Raw genomic sequence first — 14,811 nt, 5'->3', positions numbered from 1 at the left:
TAAACTTGACTGTCTGAAGTCAAATTTAAGTCATGAGAATATTAAATTTGGTGACTAAAATCACTTTGGTGACTTAAGGGATCTTCTCAGATGTCTGAAAGTCTGTAATCAAGCTTAGAAGTTCAGATAATTCTAGGCAGCGTGCTATGTTTTTGTGGTTTCTCTCAAATTCCTCAGGACAGGCTGGATATCATGACATTAGAACACCAGGAGGAAACTTAAAGATGTCACAGAACTGCTCAGTAACCCTCCTGTTTGTTTAAAGGATCAACTCCAAAATCTGGGTATTTGGAAACGTAGAGATTGTTTTTTAGATATTCGACTTTTCTTCTGGATGCTATGGTATTGTGTCTTCACTGCTCCGCTGAATTCAGTTTAAAATGGGAAAGGCTCACTTTTCTGAGAGACCCATTTCAGGTCTTTTTCAAGAATAGTAAACACATTTTTTTAAAAAAAATAAGTTTTAATGTTTAAAAGGAAAGTTTTGCCTATTTTATTAAGATGGAAATTTCTTTTTAGGCTGATTTGAAGTCCAGCTGAAGCTTTTTAATCAATATTTTAAATTTCAACCACTAGAGTTTTTTATGATGCAAATAATTATGTTGTCTGAAAGATGTGGTTTTATTGAATGTCTATTTGAGCAACATTTTAAAAGTATTTACCTTTTACTGTTCATCATTTCTCCTGTTTTATTACTATTATCAATGTTTATCTATTTTTCAATTAATTTAATACAGTTTCTAATGTGAAAGACATTTGTCTGGAACCCACTTTCACCTTAAAAGCTAAATGGACCTCCAGTGAAAACATACTGCTTAATAGGAAGGTGGACATTTTTCATCTCCCGTGATTCTTTGAGTTTTAATCACTGGGCTGCTTTAGAAAAGGGAGTGCTCACCGACATAGACACCAGTTATTAGAAGAATCATGTGACTGAACGTTCTCCTTGATACATTTGCCCTTGGTTACAATCCAACTATTTCACGTGTATTTGTGCATTCTATCTGCTTCCTAGAACTCTGGCAGCAGGCTTTTTAAGTGTGATTTGCCCCTTAAAGGTAAAAACCTCAAGACAAACTAAAAATTCTATAATAAAACAGGTAAGCAGTATCAAATCATCCACATAGATACACACATAACCTTTCAAAACTATATTTTTAAATTTTTTTAATGTTTATTTATTTTTGAGAGAGATAGAGACAGAGCATGAGCGGGGGAGGGGCAGAGAGAGAGAGGGAGACACAGAATCGGAAGCAGGCTCCAGGCCCGGAGCGGTCAGCACAGAGCCCGACGCGGGGCTCGAACTCATGAGCCGTGAGATCGTGACCTGAGCCCAAGTCAGACACCTAACCGACTGAGCAACCCAGGCACCCCTCAAAACTATTTTTAAAAGAAAAAAGTGTTGTTTCTGTTACTTTTTATGTTAATTGCCTCCATGGAGGTCTCTGATTCAACACCTAGACACTAAGGAGACCATGAGATCTGTTTGACTTTCCCTGGGAACTAAAGGAAGATACTCTTCAAAACGTGGGTCTTAGTTCACCCTGAGAGGGTGTCTTTTCTGATTGGATACTTAGCATAGGAATCACCTTTGAGTGTCATGCACATTCCAGTTGTAGATCAACTAGAAAGAGGTGATGTGAACATGGGTCTTTACCATACGGGGGATTATTTAAGCCATTGTCCTCAAGTGGTGGGCTTTGAAACAGAAGAATCTGGGATTGAATTGCTCTCAAATTTCAAAGATCATGGAGAGCGCCTGGCCTGTATAAAGAATCACGTATGAAATACCTCCTCGTCTCTCCTCAAATGCTCTCACCACCTTCACATCGTACAGCACCCAGCAGTGCATAAATAAAACTTTCCCTCCGCTGCGTTCTCTTTCCCTTTCTGTCTGGGGATTCTCTGCCATAATATCAGCTCTCTACAGGAACCAACATTCTCATTCACTTACGCACTACAAATATACATCAGGATGTTCATACCCATACTCAAACCCGGTTAATGGAAGACAGGAGCGGTTGACTACATGTTCCCCATTTTCTTTCCTCAGATAGTCTGCATGGTCCTTACAAGGCCCCACGGGACTCAGCTGCATACCTTTCTATTTCCCATTTTCCCTATTCATCTCATCTCAGTCCCTCACTTGTATCTCCTAGAACCAGTTCTCAAAATAAAATACACATGCATCAGGCTGTACTCTGGGGGGAAACCTTTTGGCCCACAAGAGTATAGCAATGTGAATACTACAGGATGAGCAAATAAAATGAGAATAAAGAGGTGGTTCCTTTTCAGGTTTGAATAGCTGTTTTTTTAATGTTCATTTTTGGGGGAGAGAGAGAAAGTGGGGCAGGGACAGAGAGAGAGGGAGACAGGATCCATAGCCAACTCTGCACTGACAGCAGCAAGCCTGACATGGGACCCAACCTCATAAACTGTGAGATCATGACTGGAGCTGAAGTTAGATGCTCAAATGACTGAGCCACCCAGGCACCCCTGGAACAAGCTGTTTCTACCTAAAATTTCCTGGATGCTTACTAATACCAAGTATCAACTAAGTGTTCTACATTCATTATCAAATTAAACTTCTCAGTGTGCCCTCAAGTATGTAAAATGATTCCCATTTTACAGATAAGGAAATGGGACTCTCAGAGGAGTATGTAAGGTGCCCACACTAATATAACTAATGAGTGAATAGCTGAAAACCTAGTTCCAGCCATTTGAGAAGCCTTTCTGCACTATAGTACTCTTCAAGTAGGAGGGGTTTCATCTCAGAAAGGATTCTGAGTATTTAAACATATAGTTTCAGATATTTTAAAGAATGATTTGATACAATAATACTGAAAGGTAATGATAGGCTAATGCACCACTCTAGCCATATTTGAAGCTACGTGGATTCACTGACGTCAAGAGGATGTATGTAATATTAAAGTATATTTTGTTTTTGATTGGAAATATGCAAGAATTATTCGCATCCATGGAAACCCTTGCCCAGAAGACAATGACCATATATCTAAGATGTCATTAGTAAAATCCCTTGCTTGGACATTATGCCAAGAACATTCCAAAATCATTCCAAGAGGCATTAAAAACATTATGTTGATCAAAGCACCCAGGCTTGTAAACATGAAAACCCTACCTAATCTTCAAATATTAAAACCCAGAAAGCACACTGCAACATTTAGAGTCATACCTGACATCCGCAATCCTCTTTATAATATGACTTAGGAAAACTGCATTACCTCCCATTTGTCTATCACTAGAAGAAATGTTTCTGTTTTTACCACTGATCAGATCTGCTAGCAACAGTCATTCCATTGGGCAAATTCCCAGCAATTTTGGGAGGAAGAGTCTGTAAATTAAAAAATTTCCTTTCTCATCAAAGACAAGGCAGACAGATTAAAAAAAAGTCCTATCAAAGTACAATTTTGATTATTTTTCTTTTAGACTTCCAATTAAGTTTAAGATAGTCTGATACAAGCGTTGTAGGCTTGTGATACAGCAGCTTGGTTAAGAGAAAAGTCTCTGGGCTGATTCTCGCAATGTCCTCTATCAGACTTGGCACCATTTTAACTAAGCAATCTTTGGCATAAGTGAAGCTTAATAATACAGAAGTCCAAAAGAGTCAATAGAAGAGGAATTCATGTATGTTCAACATCTAGGCGCTCTGTCACATCATCTCAATGAATGCCCAAACCAACCATGTGAGACAAGTGCTGTTCTTAGAGGAAATCAACATTCAGAGAAGTTAAACAATTTTCCACAGGGTCACACAGTTATTAAACTGTTAATAAACCAGGTTTGGAACACAGACCATGGTGACCTCAAAGCCTTCACATGTGATAACCCTATCTATGAATTTTTTAGCTGGTGAATTCTTAAGGTCCATCCTGCATATCTTCAGGTTGGGTTAAACTTTCAAGTCCCTCACTATTCAGGGTCGCCACTTAGTATGCATCTGATTTCAAGTAACGATGCAAACTTAAAAGTGGCTTAAATACCCGTGACCCAATATGTGGGCAGTTTGGGTACTAGCTGAGAGTTCCTTAGAAATGCAGACTCTCAGGCACCATCCTGGCCCTCCAAATCAGAAAGATTTGGTGGTAACAAATCTCAAGTGATTTATATGCAGAGTAAAAGTTTGAGAGACACTGGCTTAAAGAACAAGAACCTTTATATACTCACATCACAAGAGCTAAAATTGGGTGCTTCTGGGGGACAGTTGAACAGATCAGTGTGGAAATCAAATCCCAGGCTCTTCCCACTTTGCCACTTCTCTAGCTTCCCTTTGTTATCTGGCTCCTTCATTAGCTTCTACATAACCACAACTGCCCCAGCTGGTGTGTCCTTTCACAACAGTATCCCAGGCTAGATAGATAAAGAGTGACTATGGTTTTTATCAGGAAAGATGACTTTCTCCAGAAGTCTCCAACAGAATTCCTTTCAAAACCTTCTGTCCAGGCTTTGGCTGCAAGCCCCTATTGTACGTAGGTATTCAGGTGTGGCAGGCTAGGAAGTTACATATCTGAAATTGCCTTCCCCTTAGTGGGGTGCAAATAAGAATGTAAGAACAAGGACAATGGCTGTAAGGCAGGTGCTCAGTGTAGGACACAGAAGAAATAGGTAGATCCTACCCAAGGTGGTAAGAGCCTACTTGCTGATATTTTCACTACAGAGAGATCAAGACATTGAACAGTGAGGACCTGGGGTTTACACACACCCTTCGTTTGTAGGGATCTCACTTTTCCTCCCAGAAATCCCCCCAAATCTGCCCCACCCTCTCTTCTGAAGAGTTGGTATGCTCCTTCCCTAGCTGACATTTTCTCTTTTCACCTTTGCTCTTCATTATCAACATGGTTTCTAGTGCAGGCAGGCAGTTTTGAAATTTGATTGCTGTGCTAGCAGTCCCATTTTGCAGGCTTTATTTGCTCTAACAGGATTTATGATGCCTTGATTATCTCCGTATGGTCTGAATTGCTAGTCACACCATTAATTCTCCTGATTGATGGATTACATAAGGCATATTCCAATGGGAAAAGCAAAAGAAACACAGGTAACACAGCCTCCCCATTCACAAGCTCTTTTAATGGGAGTAATTGTCATTACACTCCAACTCTCTATCCCTTTAGGACACCATGTGTGACTTTTAATGATCTGTATGATGTAATTGGATTCTGAGCCTCTGGGGAGAACAAGTTGTAAATTCTCTTGCCCAGGATAAATGGAAAATTTCAACTTCAAGGTTGACTTCAAATCATGTAATAAGGAAAAGACGTTTTGTGCCTACTATGCGGCAGGTACTGTGCTATTTGATATAGCATTAGGATCCCCACCCCCACTTTTTGAACACTTAATTTAACTAACATGTCAAATGTATAAATGGCTATTTTTATTCAAATGTTATAGCTAAAGGAGTCATCATTTACTAAAAAGTATCAGCATATTCAATCATGGTTTGATTTTCACTGAGTCATTTATAATGCTCCCTTATGGCATATGCTAGTCCCTTGGACCTGTTCCCTTTGAATAACTATCTCATAATGAATTTACTTGTTTTTCCCAAGTCAAAAGGACTCCACAGTCCACTGTCGCACTGGCTAGCAGTGGGTCTGTACGCAGCTACCTATCCCACATCAATTTAGAGAAATTTGGAGTGAAGTCCTGCCATTTCCTAACAATTCTTTCTCAATTCAAATAACCCCTGAAAGAGGGATCGTGATTACAAAATTTTGGGTTAAGTTTAATTTTCTTATTTTGTGGTGTGTTAGATTTGTTTTAACTGAAGAATACATAGCCTATAAAAACATAAGTATTTCCACAGGATTAAAAATGATAAATAAAACAAACTGCTGCCCCCAGCTCACTATCTGCCTTAGGATCTCAGTTCAGTCTTTCTCTAGCTTAGACGCAATACAAGTCATACACATTGTATTTTACCAGCCTTCTTTTGGTATGCTTTCCTCTTTCCTCAAGCCCAGAAAACCATATAATTTGCCTGCTTTCCATTTGTTCCCAAATTGATAGGTATTAGTAAAAGAAGTTAAAAAGTTTGGTATATGAAATCTATATGTTTTAACTTCATCTGGACTCTGTATCTGTACAATATTTTGAAATTTAATTTAGTTTATCCTCATTTACTTCGTCAAATTCTATCTCCCAGTTATTTTGAATTCTTCTCAAAACCTAAATTCCCTCTCATTACTCTACGTCATTGAGCATAATGCCTCATTCATGTATACTTTTTAATGTGTGTGATTTATACTATACCCTAGTCTGTTTATAATTTGCTCAGGAAATAAAAGGTAATAACAGCTAACATTAACTCATTGCTTAGTCTGGGCCAGGACCCAGGGAAGCCACCTTGGCTCCTCTGGGCAACCCACTTGTCTTTACACTTTAGCAAATAACCTTAGCCCAACCTCAGCCCATGTGATTCACCTATGTATATCTATACATTATGCATTCTTTCCTAGAACGAACAGAGAACTTGTGCACATCACAAAACAAAAACCAGACCCTTTACACAATGCCTGGGCACTAAGGGACCAGACCCCCTTGAACAACCCCCAGGGCACTAAGGGACCTGACCCCCTTGCACAACCTCCGAGCACTAACATCTGTAGCTGGCACCATCGAGTCTGCACGTAATCAAGAAATATTATGACCTTACTGATTAACTGCCCTAAATCCCTTTAAAAATCCCTGGGCCAGACAGAAACCTTGAAGTTGACCTTTGGAGAAGAGTCCCCCATTTCCCCAGGTAGCCCGCCTTGGCCTCCTGAATAAAGCTCATATTCCTTTCCAATCAAGACTCCCTCATGAGTAATGGCTTTTCTAGCAATAGGCAGCTGAACTTAAGTTTAGGTAACACCAGGATAAGTTCATTAACAGATTTATTTCACCTTTAAAGCAGCTGCGGGAATTAAGTACAATTACTATCCTAATTATTATATAAGGAAACTGTAAGCTTAATAAAGTTGAGTTACTGAAAGCCTATGGATTACTCAAGTAAGACTCACAGGTTAGTGCAATCAAAGAAAAAACATTAAAGAACTAAAGCTTTCTCACTCACATGAGGTCAAAAATGGGCAGGTGTCATATATATGGTTTTACTCTCACCTGTTATTGGAAACACCTGTCTCCAAGCTGTAACATCAAGGTTGAAGGAGACACCCAATAGCAGCTTTCAATTGCCATCTCTCAGAAGTGATACCCATCACACCTGCCTGTAGTCCGTTTTTCAGGATAGCTCTCAGGGTCCAACCTAATATCAAAGAGATTAGAAAATTCAGGGAGGCAAATGTAGAATTTAGGGAGTGCTAGCTATCACTGGCACAGTCCACAATTCTGAATAGGAGACATTTCATGTACTCCTTTGATTTCCCCCTTACACGGAGCACAATAGACCCCACCCCAAGAGACGTAATCCCAATCCTTTCCAGCATAGACCCCGCGATTTCTGGGAGAACAGGGCTGAAGACGGTGGTGTAGGAAGATCTGGCACTCACCTCTTCCCACAGACAAAACAAATTTACAACTACATATGCAGTAATTTTCTCGGGAAAAGACTTGACAACTGGTCCAAACAAAGCCTCCACAACAAAGGATAAAAAGGGCAGCATCCAAAGCAGGTAGAAGAGGTAGGGTCTCACCAGAGAGACCCTCTAACAAACAGACAAAACACTTCAGGTGTAGCAATCCACAATCAGAAGGCAACTCCAAAATACAAGACTTTTCCCTGGAAAGCAAGGGCTGTGTGCTTTACATCAGGCACCCCAATCCCTAGATCCTACACAGGAGACATGAGCACCCAAACTCCTGGTTCTGAAGACAAAGGGGGATTCTCTATAGGAAAACCACAGGCTGTAGGGAAAGGAGAACCTCCTCTTAAAGGGCCCATGCAAGGACTGACTTGCCCCACGACCCAGCGCAAAAACACCTTTGAAAAGCTCCTGGAGAATATTTGAAGGAGACACACTTACTAATCTTAAAGTGTCTGCGGCGGAGATGGGAACTCATTGGGACTCGCTCCAGCAACAGAGACACCAGAGGACGCCACAGTCCGGCGGATCTCGCTCAAACTTGCAAAGGCCAGGCTGACCTGCGTCCTTTGGAAATTCTCGGAACCTGTTAAGTACCAGGGCGCATGCGCTGCAGAAGGTTCCCGTAGGCCTTGGAGCAGCCGCGCCTGCGATCAGAGTGAGTCCCTGTTTGTTGTTATTAGTTACCGAACGAGTCCCACAGTGAGGTGTGGAGACGTTTACAATTTAAAACGGTCCACGACGGTGGACGAGGACCAGATAACCAAAATACATAGTGCCATTTGGAAAGGGACGTAGGGGGTAGGTTGGCTTCCAGAGTAGCATGGCTTCCCGAGCTTTCTTGCCTGATAGGAACCCAATTCCCTTCTTCAGTGTTACGCAGTTGCATGCTGTTTACATATTTTTAACATTAAAAAATATTAATGTATTTCTGGGGGGCTGGGTGGCTCAGTCCGTTAAGCATCGCTCTCGGTTTTCGCTCAGGTCACCAGCTCAGGGTTTGGTAAATTCCAGCCTCCCCATCCCCCGCCCCTTGTCAGGCTCAGTGCTGGCAGCACAGAGCCTGCTTGGGATTCTCTGTCTCTCTCTGTCTCTCTCTGTCTCTCTCTGTCGCTCCCTCTCTGTGCTTCCCCTGCTTGCACACTGAAAATAAATAAACTTACAAAAATTAATGTATTTCTTAAATCTACCTGTAAGCCGGTGTAAAGTCAGTAACTAAACCTAAATTATTATTATTATTATTTTTAAGTTTGTTTCTATTTCTTTTGAGAGAGACAGCAAGCCGGGGAGGGGCAGAGAGAGAGAGGAAGACAGAATCCCAAGCAGGCTCCGTGATGTCAGGGCAGAGACCGACTCAGGGCCTGAACTCAAGAACTGTGAGATCATGACCTGAGCCAAAATCAAAAGCCAGCTGTTTAAATGACTGAGTCACTCAGGTGCCCAAAACCTAAATTCTTTTTAAAGCATAGTTTAAGAATGTGCACAATCTTTGGAGGAATAGGGTACCAGAACTTCTTTACCTGTCACTCAACATATAGGTAGCTAATAGCAATAGAAGACTATGTCCCTTAATCTGAGCTTCATTTTTATCTATTGAAAAGAAAGATTTTAATCCTGACACTTTCCCTTTATGATCAATAAACCGTGACTTTTTGAATCCCAAGACCCAGATACATAGACTCTTTCTATGACCTTCTACTTAAATTTCTTTTTGAATGAACTCTAATTCATAAAACCATACAAATGATGTTTTAAAGTGTATAATCCCTGGGGCTCCTGGGTGGCTCAGTCAGAGGAGCCTGTGACTCTTGATCTCAGGGTCATGAGTTCGACTCCCATGTTGGGTATAGAGATTACTCAAATAAATAAACCAAAGAAATAAAAGTGTACAATCAAATGGTTTGTAGTCTATACACAAAGTTATGCAAATATTATTTTCAGAACATTTCTGCCATCCCAGAAAGAAACCTTATATCCTAACCTTATGTCCCATGTCTACTTTTCCTTAGCCCCTGACAAGCACTAATCAGTTTTCTTTCTCTACAGACCTGCCTATTCTGGAATTTTAATGTAAATGGAATCATACAATATGTGGACTTTAGTGATTGGCTTCTTTCATTTAGCATAATCCATGTTGTAGCATGTATCAATACTTCCATTTTTTTTTTTTTTTTTTTTTTTTTTTGTGGCTGAGTAATAACCCATTAAGTGGATATACCACATTTTCTTAATCCACTCATCAGTTGGTAGACATTTGGCATTTTGTCACTTTGGGGCTATTATGAATAACGTTACTATAAATAATCTAGTTTTTGTGTGGACAGGTTTTCAACTCTGCTGGATATGCACCTAGGAGGGGAGTTACTTGGTCATATGAGAACTGGTTTAGTTTGTGAGGAACTTCCAAACTGGTTTCCAATATGGCTGCACTATTTTACATTACTACCAGTAATGTGAAAGGGTCCAATTTCTCCACATCCTGAAAATGCTAGGTTTTTTTTTTTTTTTTTTTATTGTTAAACATCCTAGTGCGTGTGAAGTATCTTGTAGTTTTGATTGGAATTTACCTAATGCCTAATGGTATTGAGGATCTTTTCATTTACTTACTAGTCATTTGTCTTCTTTAGAGAAATATCCAATCAAAATGGTCTGTCTTCTTTAGAGAAATATCCAATCAAAATGGTTGCCACTTTTTAATTGTGTTATTTTTTAAGAGTCTTTCAATATTCTGATAATGGTTTCTTATCAGATATAGGATTTGCAGATAATTTCTCCCCTTATGTGGGTCTTTAATATAAGATATTGTCTCTTTATGCTCTTCTAAATTTTATATCAACTTTGCTTGATCCATCTGTTCATTAAGTATCCCAAAGTTTGAAATTCTACATCTCTTCCTTCTTAATTAAAAAATTTTTGTAAAGAAAAAAAAGTTTCTATAAAGAAAATTTAATGCCACCAAACCTTTTCCTACAGTACGTGTGGGAAAAGCAGGACAAATGCCTGAGTTTTCCCTTCTACTTAAACATTTTCAAGATGATTAATTGATTTCCTATCATTTTCCAAATTTACCAAGAAATTATTTTAATTTTAAAAAATTGTTAGAAACTTATAAATTTAAACACGTAGTGTGGCTTTTAATTCTTTGAAGTTATTATCCAAACTGATGCTTTACAGCATGCCTGTCTGAGTTGATCTTTAAGTTTGTTCCTGAGTCCTTTTGTTATAATCCAGGTAGTTTGTGATAGCTTCTTTTCTTTGTGTTATGCCCAAATATTCTGCACTTTCTTTGTATTTCTTTCCCCTAACTTGGAGCTCTGGTTCTTTACAGTGAAATTGAATTTGTACATTATGATTTGAACAGAAGTGCTCAGTGCTACTAGGTTAATCATTATTTCTAGGCTTTTTCAGTGGACAGAGTGAGAAAATTAAAAAAAAAAATGCTATCCACTGAGTACCCATTTAATAAAACTAATTCATTTATTTTAACCTATAAATCAACATTAGAGTCTCAGGGAAAACATACCAACCTTGCCACTAATAATAAGATTAGTAAATCATATTTAGTTTATTTTTTCAGTTTTTTCAATCCTTGGAGTATAGAGATGAATTAATGTATTTAAAAATCATTTAAAGGAAAAAAAGTCCTTTGTTTTTAAAACTTTCTTTTTCTTTTAATATTTATTCTTGAGACAGAGAGAGAGAGAGAGAGGCAGAGACTGAGAGTGCAAGCAGGGGAGAGGCAGAGAGAGAGGGAGATACAGAATCAGAAGCAGGCACCAGCTCTAGGCTCCAGGCTCCGAGCTGTCAGCACAGAGCCTGATGCAGGGCTCGAACTCAGGAAACTGAGGAACCTTGAGATCATGACCTAAGCTGAAGTTGGACGCTTAACTGACTGAGCCACTTAGGTGCTCCCCCAAAATTCCTTTATACACTTGTTCTTTGTACTCAATATAAAGTTAGAATTATTGGTTTTATTTTTCTTTAAATATTTAATCTCTGCTTATTACACTGAACTTCATTGTATAATAATATAACATACTTGCATTATTAAAAATTAAATATATATAAAAAGAAATAAAAACTAGGTCTTACTCTTCTTCACTCTACTCATTCTCTCCCCATACATACCACTGAAAATATGGATTATGTATTCATTTTAGCACTATGATTTAAAAAATATGCATAGATTGATACTAATCTCTATCTTCTTAAATAAACAGTAACATATTAAGACACATTTCTCCACTTAAATTTTTCACTCAACAATAAATCCTGGCGATCACTCTGTAGGATTATCAGGATGTATTCCTTATGCTTCATTACTGGTGCATATTGCAATCATGTAATAGTGGTAATACCCACTATTTGGAGGCATCGTATTAAATTTATAAATTAACTTCAGGAGAATATCTTTATAATGTTGATCCTCCCTAAGAAAGAACACAGCATGTTTGGATTTATGTTTCATTCAGAAGTATTTTGTAGTTTCGCTCATATGAATTTACACATCTCATATTAACCTAGATATTTTCATCTATTTTTCTGTTCGTGTGTTTGTTATACGATATAATTTCTTCTCTTAGAATTTGTTTTTTTTTGTATCCATGAAGGCTATTGATTTTTCTATGTTGTTTTCTGAACCAGCTACTTTACAGAATTCACTTAACTTTTAGATAAGTTTATCTTGATTCCTTTAGGAGGTTATCAGATATATATTATCATATGCAAATAGAGGCACTTTTATTTCTTTTTCTGTTTTTATGCCTCTTATTGCTTTCACTAGCCTGTTTGCATTTGCTGAAAATATGGGACATCCCTTTTTATTTATTATTATTATCATTATTATTATTAACGTTTGTTTCTTTGTGAAGGAAAGAGAGAGACAGAACTTCCAAGGGGGAGGGGCAGAGAAAGAGAGAGACACAGAATCAGAAGCAGGCTCCAGGCTCTGAGCTGTTAGTAAAGCTAACAGCTGTTTCCTTATTAAGAGAGAGGGTAACTATTGGGTTGAGATATTTTATTGAGTTATTTAGCTTATGTGGGTATTGAATTTTGTCATATATCGTGATGGTACCTATTGAGAGGATCATTTTTTTTCTTCTAAGATATTTTAATATGAATTGTGAATAGATTTCCTAATATTGAGTGCCCTTGCAACAGTGGTATAATGCTATATAAGTTTTAAATAGAATATTAAATTCTCTTTACTAATATTTTATTTAAGCTTTTTGTATTGGTATTTAAAAGGGAGTTTGGTATAAAGTTTTCTTTCATGGCTGTGACTTTTTCCCCCTGGTTTTTGATCAATGTTATGCTTGTTTCAAGGAATTGTGGACATTTTTACTTAGTGTTTCCATGTTCTGGAATGATTTAAGTAGCATTGACAATGACAATTGACAACCTTAAAAGGTTTTTTTTTTGTTGTTGTTGTTTTAATTTCTTAAGAACATCTCAGCCATAGATCACATTTGCTTTTTATTTGTATGAGTGTGTATGTGCATGTGTGTGGGGGGGGGGGTGTCTTTATTTATAGTCATCTTGGTCTCTAGTCTTACTGTCTCCAATTTGACTCAAATCTTTATTACCAATGATTTTTAAAATTCTTTCATGTAGGAGTTAACATTTATTTGAATATATTTGTTCAGAGTAGCTTATTTTTTGTTGTCATTTTGTTTTTCTTTCCATAATTTTGAACAGCACAAAGTATCTTTTCTGATTTTGTGTGTTTGTCTTTTCTTGTTTGTTTTTGAAATTAAATTATCTATGAGATTTTAGTTTGCCTGTCCCTGCAAAAAGTAATATTTCAGTTTGTTCGTTCTGTTGTTTTCCTGTTTTCTAACTTATTAATGTATCCTTTTATCTTATTACCTTATTCTTTGTACTTTATTTCTGTGGACTTTATTCTTCTTCAACTTTTGGGTTTAATGTTTTATTCATTTTTGTTTGGTTTTAATGCTGAGATTTTTCCTTTACTAAGTACTTTTGTCTATCTCATTGCTTCTGTATCATGTCTTATTATTATTATCAGTAAATTTCAAATTTTTAATTTATTCTTGGATGACAAATGAATTGTCAAATAGAATATGTATGGTTTTATTATTATTATTATTATTATTATTATTACAGTGGAAAAGACTTGTTTTAAAATCACATCTGGTGTTATTACACAGTAGTGATAGAACACTATTTAAATTACATGTTTTGAAATATGGGATATTCCTTGTAGCCTGAGATATGGTCATTTGGTAATATTTTTCTAATGAGTGTTCATTATGCATTTTGAAAAGAAAGTTTAATTTCTAGAACTGGAGTTCACTGGATAATATATTATACGTATATATTACTGGCCCTTAAAAAGTCTTAATTTGTAGCCAGTGATTAACATTTGTCCTTCTTGGTAGAGAGGTGGGCAGTGGGGGCAGGGGCACCTTTAAAAAATATAGTCCTGTTTTTGGCAAATAGGGAGAGAACAGAGAGCTTTTCGTGTATCTGTTTCTTGTCTCCTGCTTTCAGCTCAAAATAATCCTTACATCAAAGTGACATATTTTTGGGTAAATATATATTCTGCTACCCTACAGCTGTTAAGTTTTTTATATTATCATTAATATTTTGTCCACTTCATCTGTCTTCAGTTGAGAGAGATGTGTTAGAGTCTCCTACTATCAGTCTGTATTCTATATCTATTTTTTCTTACACCCTGTAATATCTGCTTTATAAAAGTTGCTAGGTTATCTGGAGCCTGGATGTCTAAACAGTTTTCTACTTTTATAATTAAAGTTTCGTTTCTGAAATTAGTTTTAATTTTTTAAACTTACCTAAATTCTTCCAATATACTCTTTCAAATTACTCTTTTTCTCCAACTACCTCATTATAAGTTTAATTCTAATATATGCTATTATTTTGATTCTTATAGTATTCTCTTAATTTCTTGACATTTACTTTAAAATATTTTATAGTAGCTTTAATCTACTTTGTTATAATTTTCTTATATTCTTCTAGTATCAGCACTAACTAGTTTGAGAATATTTCCATGTAAATGCTTGGCAACAAACAGAAGTAGTGCTGATTACATATATATTATAATTCATCCAAGAATAACCACATTAACATTTTACTGCTGATGCAAAATCAGTGGGGTTGGGCATTATAAGTGCTAGCATTTAGCAAACAATCAAAGCAGTGACACTAAATAGAACTAGTAGGCACTGCACTCTTCATTGTCATATACTTACAGGAAAACAAAACAAAACAACCAAACCAGTGTCACTTA

The 14,811-nt window shown here is 37.2% G+C and overlaps 1 long non-coding RNA gene across 1 annotated transcript in view; it reads left to right on the top strand.

Annotated features, from left to right (window-relative positions):
- Positions 1-8,166: 8,166 nt before the first annotated feature.
- Positions 8,167-14,811, top strand: part of LOC122225814 — a 34,782-nt gene continuing 28,137 nt past the window's right edge. The window contains exon 1 of the long non-coding RNA XR_006205371.1: positions 8,167-8,199. This is a non-coding gene — a long non-coding RNA (uncharacterized LOC122225814). The remainder of the gene's footprint in view (positions 8,200-14,811) is intronic.

This window comes from Panthera leo, chromosome C1 (genome assembly GCF_018350215.1).
Source record: "Panthera leo isolate Ple1 chromosome C1, P.leo_Ple1_pat1.1, whole genome shotgun sequence".
In the NCBI taxonomy this organism is placed as follows: Eukaryota; Metazoa; Chordata; class Mammalia; order Carnivora; family Felidae; genus Panthera; species Panthera leo.
The sequence above is the reverse complement of the archived record's forward strand: the minus strand, read 5'-3'. Positions and strand labels throughout refer to the sequence as shown.